The sequence below is a fragment of the Oncorhynchus keta genome, chromosome 17 (assembly GCF_023373465.1).
Source record: "Oncorhynchus keta strain PuntledgeMale-10-30-2019 chromosome 17, Oket_V2, whole genome shotgun sequence".
Classification (NCBI taxonomy): Eukaryota; Metazoa; Chordata; class Actinopteri; order Salmoniformes; family Salmonidae; genus Oncorhynchus; species Oncorhynchus keta.
In genome coordinates, this window is record NC_068437.1 from 58,550,861 (window position 1) to 58,557,496 (window position 6,636).

Below are 6,636 nucleotides of genomic sequence, written 5' to 3' on the forward strand. Positions count from 1 at the left end.
GATCCCCGTTAACTCTTCTTGGGGTCCACAAAAAAACACAAAATATCACAAGTAACAAAGCACTGATACACTGATAGGCAAGGACAGTCACACAAATTTAAAATACAATGATAAACAAACAATACAACTAAAGAATATTGTGCGTTAAAGTGTGTCTGTGTGTGTGTTCATGTGTGTCCTCCTCACAGTCCCCCCGTTACATAAGTTCTTGTCTGATCCATTTTTTAAAAAAAAGGTCATTTTACTGTTTACTTCAGTAATTGGAGATGGTAGGGTAGTTCCATAGAATCATGGCCTCTGGATAATACTGTGTGTTGCCGTGAATTTGTTTTGGGACTGTGAAGAGACCCCTGGTGGCATGTCTTGTGGGGTATGTACGGGTGTCTGAAGAGACCCCTGGTGGCATGTCTTGTGGGGTAGGTACGGGTGTCTGAAGAGACATTTACATTACATTTAAGTCATTTAGCAGACGCTCTTATCCAGAGCGACTTGAGACCCCCTGGTGGAATGTCTTGTGGGGTATGTACGGGTGTCTGAAGAGAACCCTGGTGAAATGTCTTGTGGGGTATGTACGGGTGTCTGAGCTGAATGTTATTACAGGGGCTGAGTCACTGGCTTACAAGGGCTCTTTCATACCGTGCCTAGGAGGGGTGCGTCACTTGAGTGGGTTGAGTCACTGATGTGATCTTCCTGTTTGGGTTGGCGCCCCCCCTTGGGTTGTGCCGTGGCGGAGATCTTTGTGGGCTATACTCGGCATTGTCTCAGGATGGTAAGTTGGTGGTTGAAGATATCCCTCTAGTGGTGTGGGGGCTGTGCTTGGGCAAAGTGGGTGGGGTTATATACTTCCTGTTTGGCCCTGTCCAGGGGTGTCATCGGATGGGGCCACAGTGTCTCCTGACCCCTCCTGTCTCAGCCTCCAGTATTTATGCTGCAGTAGTTTATGTGTCGGGGTAGGGTCAGTTTGTTATATCTGAAGTACTTCTCCTGTCCTATCCGGTGTCCTGTGTGAATTTAAGTATGCTCTCTCTAATTCTCTCTCTCGGAGGACCTGAGCCCTAGGACCATGCCTCAGGACTACCTGACATGATGACTCCTTGTTGTCCCCAGTCCACCTGGCCATGCTGCTGCTCCAGTTTCAACTGTTCTGCCTGTGATTATTATTATTTGACCATGCTGGTCATTTATGAACATTTGAACACCTTGGCCATGTTCTGTTATAATCTCCACCCGGCACAGCCAGAAGAGGACTGGCCACCCAACATAGCCTGGTTCCTCTCTAGGTTCCTTCCTAGGTTTTGGCCTTTCTAGGGAGTTTTTCCTAGCCACTGTGCTTCTACACCTGCATTGCTTGCTGTTTGGGGTTTTAGGCTGGGTTTCTGTACAGCACTTTGAGATATCAACTGATGTACGAAGGGCTATATAAATAAATTTGATTTGAAATTTGATTTGAATGTTATTTGATTATGCAGACAATCTGGAATTTTCATCACAGTAATATTTCTCATGAAAACTAGGAGAAGCAGTTAATCTCTCATCTCTCATCAACCCTCAACCAGACATGCATGTTTTTGATGTTAGTTTTGTATGTGTAATTAAGGGCAACCACACCCTCCTTCCACTCCCTCCCTCCCACTCCCTATCACTGGAAACAATCCACTTGAATGGCCCTACAACTGGTAATTACTAGTGGGAAACTTGTCTATCATCCCCGGGCTCCAACTACTCCCACATGTTGACCTCTGGCGTCACCTACTAAGGAAATTACTTAAATAAAGACATTTTCGGGCAGTTAAATGCACCAAAGAAGGGAAGGGAAAGGGGATACCTAGTCAGTTGCAAACTGAATGCATTCAACTTAAATATGTTTCTCGTATTTAACCCAACCCCTATGAATCAAAACATTATTTATAAAAAGCTATTTATTAATATATATATATATTTTAATACTGTAATTTACTTTCTGATAGCTGTACTTTTAGTTTATGGTTGACGTAGCTTGTTGGCAATTCTAACATTTTATTTCTCAACGAGTTCAAAGCACGTATTTATTTGTATATACAGTGGGGCAAAAAGTAGTTAGTCAGCCACCAATTGTGCAAGTTCTCCCACTTAAAAAGATGAGAGAGGCCTGTAATTTTCATCATAGGTACACTTCAACTATGACAGACCAAATGAAAAAAATCCAGAAAGTCACATTGTAGGATTTGTTATGAATTTATTTGCAAATTATGGTGGAAAATAAGTATTTGGTCACCTACAAACAAGCAAGATTTCTGTCTCTCACAGACCTGTAACTTCTTCTTTAAGAGGCTCCTCTGTCCTCCACTCGTTACCTGTATTAATGGCACCTGTTTGAACTTGTTATCAGTATAAAAGACACCTGTCCACAACCTCAGTCACATTCCAAACTAACAATTACTTTGTCTTTATTAGTTATAAAATATGATGTTTATTTGACACACATCCACAGTGAACAGTTAAAAAAGCACGACATAAAAAAAAAAAAAAAAATAGGTTTTCCATATGGTAGATAGAGTTAAGAGTAGTCTCATGGTCCCATTATAGACACAGCAGATCAGATGTCAATGCATGAAATATATTTTATCAAAACATTCATGTTATTCTAATACCAATATTCATTAGAACATACTTTACGAAGAGAATAGAGTTAAAATATATAAATTTGCTTTATATTTACCCATTGAATATATATATATATCAATACCAAAAATAGAGTTGAACAAGACCTTTCAGGAGGAACGTCTTTAAATGTAAATACAGTGCGGTCCACAATTAGTGACACCCTTGATAAAGATGAGCAAAAATGACTCTATAAAATCATTGTAAAATGTAAAATGCTACATTGTCCAAAAAATGTGGGAAATTATACTAATGTATACTACTACAAACAGATCTTGTTAACAAGTAATAAAACAATTATTGACACCTGTTTTCAATACCTTTCAATACCTCACCTTGCGAGGATAACAGCACTGAGCTTTTCTGTAAAATGTTTTATGAGTTGGAGAACACAGTGGGATGGATCTTAGACTGTTCCTCCATACAGAATCTTTCCAGATCCTTGATATCCTTCATCTGCATTTATGGACTGGCCCTCTTCAATTCAAACTTGCACATCATCATCTGCACATCTATCACTCCAGTGTAAATTGTAATTACTTTGCTACTATGGCCGATTCATTGCCTTACCTCCTCACGCCATTTGCTCACATCATATATAGACTTATTTCTCTACTGTATTATTGACTGTATGTTTGTTTACTCCATGTGTAACTATGTATTATTGACTGTATGTTTGTTTTACTCCATTGTGTAACTCTGTGTTGTTGTTTTGTGTTGAACCGCTATGCTTTATCTTGGCCAGGTCTCAGTTGTAAATGAGAACTTGAGAACCAGTGAAAGGAAAATATCCCCATAACATCAAAGATCCACCAACATATTTTACAGCATCTTTTCTTCTTACACATTTTAATTTAGATGCAAAGCATATATATATATATATAGATACATACATACCACTAATGTATGTGTGGCCAAAAGAGCTCTATTTCCATGTTATCCAACAAATGTAAACTCCTGGAGTTGGATAAACAGCATTGGCACTTGGATTGGAACCACGTGCTGTGGTCAGATGACATGAAAACAGAGCACTTTGGCCACGCCCACCAGATTGGCACTTGGATTGGAACCAGTGCTGTGGTCAGATGACATGAAAACAGAGCACTTTGGCCACGCCCACCAGATTGGCACTTGGATTGGAACCACGTGCTGTGGTCAGATGACATGAAAACAGAGCACTTTGGCCACGCCCACCAGATTGGCACTTGGATTGGAACCACGTGCTGTGGTCAGATGACATGAAAACAGAGCACTTTGGCCACGCCCACCAGTGGTGTTGTATCAGTATAGTATAAAATAATAAAATAATAGCTCCGTATATGATTTATGTCTTTTATACAGTTAGTTTTACTCATCTTTATCAAGGATGTCAATAATTTGGGACCCCGTTGCATTTGTATGCTCTGTTTACAAAACATGTTATATTTACACATGACTGTAAGTCGCTTTGGATAAAAGCGTCTGCTAAATGGCATATATTATTATTATTATTATATTATGCTTAAGATACAAAATCCGATATTGCATCATTCTATTAAAGACAATAACAACGAACGCATGCTTTGTCCCACCCCCCAAAAGCCTTAAAAACATAAATATTGGACTATGTTTGTTGACTTAATCCATAAAATACACGACAACACCCCCAGACATTAAAAAAAACAAACAGCATGTCATGGCAAGTGATCAACTTAAAACATTTGCATTGACACGCGAGTTTGATATGACAAACGTTGTTGAAAACAAGGAAGGATCCATTGATAAATCTATATTCAACATGTAGGCTACTTCATGACGCTCCTGTAAAGCTGAATTATAATACCCAGGACATTCATGCAGGTGTCAGGAGTTCATTTCCCCCCACACATTCATAAAAACATTCTTTCAAGTTCTAATTTATGTCTCATTGTAACTCTCAGTGATTACTCTGGTTTATAACTCATTATAACGCTGTGATATTCTGGTTTATAAAGTCATTATAATTATCAGTGATGAACTCTGGTTTTGTCTGAGAAATAAACCCCCTAGACAACACAAAAACAAATACAAAAACACAATGAACAACATCAATAATTCAACCACTTTTAGTACAAGCACCATTTATGGTGTATGAAAGAGAACAGTTTCATTCCACAGAGAAAGCCGTCCCTTACAGTAGCTGCTATCTGTAGTCAGCCATGGGTGGGGGCTGGTCCCAGATCAGTTGTGTGCCGTCTTGTGACAATGACCATAGGAGTTGGCTGTACAGCACAAACAGATCTGGGACCAGGTTAACATAACGGAGCACAGAGGTCTTTGGGATTGATGCCAAACCATTTCTGGGTGGGGCAGGAGAAACTGTAAGAGTCATGATTAGTTACAGCAGTATGATTTGTTGCATTAAGAGAGATAAAGTCCCTGAATCCACCATAAAGTCCAGACAGCGTTCAACATAAAACATTCAAACATACAGCATTGAATACATACGGCATTAAAACAAGGGGAGGTGAGGATCCGTTGGCATCATAGAACAACACCAGGACGTCCCTGTACAGGTTCCATCTTTATTGTCACTGTCTTTAGAGTCCATCTATAACTCTGTAGTGTAGTCCATCTATAACTCTGTAGTGTAGTCCATCTATAACTCTGTAGTGTAGTCCATCTAACTCTGTAGTGTAGTCCTTCTAACTCTGTAGTGTAGTCCATCTATAACTCTGTAGTGTAGTCCATCTATATCTCTATAGTGTAGTCCATCTAACTCTGTAGTGTAGTCCTTCTAACTCTATAGTGTAGTCCATCTAACTCTATAGTGTAGTCCATCTAACTCTGTAGTGTAGTCCATCTAACTCTGTAGTGTAGTCCATCTATAACTCTATAGTGTAGTCCTTCTAACTCTGTAGTGTAGTCCATCTATATCTCTGTAGTGTAGTCCTTCTAAATCTGTAGTGTAGTCCATCTATAACTCTATAGTGTAGTCCTTCTAACTCTGTAGTGTAGTCCATCTATATCTCTATAGTGTAGTCCATCTAACTCTATAGTGTAGTCCATCTAACTCTGTAGTGTAGTCCATCTAACTCTATAGTGTAGTCCATCTAACTCTGTAGTGTAGTCCATCTAACGCTGTAGTGTAGTCCATCTAACTCTGTAGTGTAGTCCATCTAACTCTGTAGTGTAGTCCATCTAACTCTATAGTGTAGTCCATCTAACTCTGTAGTGTAGTCCATCTAACTCTGTAGTGTAGTCCATCTAACGCTGTAGTGTAGTCCTTCTAACTCTTTAGTGTAGTCCTTCTAACTCTGTAGTGTAGTCCATCTAACTCTGTAGTGTAGTCCATCTAACTCTGTAGTGTAGTCCATCTAACTCTATAGTGTAGTCCTTCTAAATCTGTAGTGTAGTCCATCTAACTCTATAGTGTAGTCCATCTAACTCTATAGTGTAGTCCTTCTAACTCTATAGTGTAGTCCTTCTAAATCTGTAGTGTAGTCCATCTAACTCTATAGTGTAGTCCTTCTAAATCTGTAGTGTAGTCCATCTAACTCTATAGTGTAGTCCATCTATAACTCTATAGTGTAGTCCATCTAACTCTATAGTGTAGTCCTTCTAAATCTGTAGTGTAGTCCATCTAACTCTATAGTGTAGTCCATCTAACTCTATAGTGTAGTCCTTCTAACTCTATAGTGTAGTCCTTCTAAATCTGTAGTGTAGTCCATCTATAACTCTATAGTGTAGTCCTTCTAACTCTGTAGTGTAGTCCATCTATAACTCTGTAGTGTAGTCCATCTATAACTCTACAGTGTAGTCCATCTAACTCTATAGTGTAGTCCATCTAACTCTATAGTGTAGTCCATCTAACTCTATAGTGTAGTCCATCTAACTCTATAGTGTAGTCCTTCTAACTCTGTAGTGTAGTCCATCTAACTCTGTAGTGTAGTCCATCTATAACTCTATAGTGTAATCCATCTAACTCTATAGTGTAGTCCATCTAACTCTATAGTGTAGTCCATCTAACTCTATAGT

The 6,636-nt window shown here is 39.2% G+C and overlaps 1 protein-coding gene across 1 annotated transcript in view; it reads right to left on the minus strand.

Annotated features, from left to right (window-relative positions):
- Nucleotides 1-4,708: 4,708 nt before the first annotated feature.
- LOC127908415 (plakophilin-3-like) overlaps nt 4,709-6,636 on the minus strand; it is a 32,087-nt gene continuing 30,159 nt past the window's right edge. The window contains 1 exon segment of the mRNA XM_052466770.1: nt 4,709-6,636. This exon segment is cut by the window's right edge and continues 716 nt beyond it. The gene's annotated coding sequence lies outside the window, so the exon portion shown is untranslated.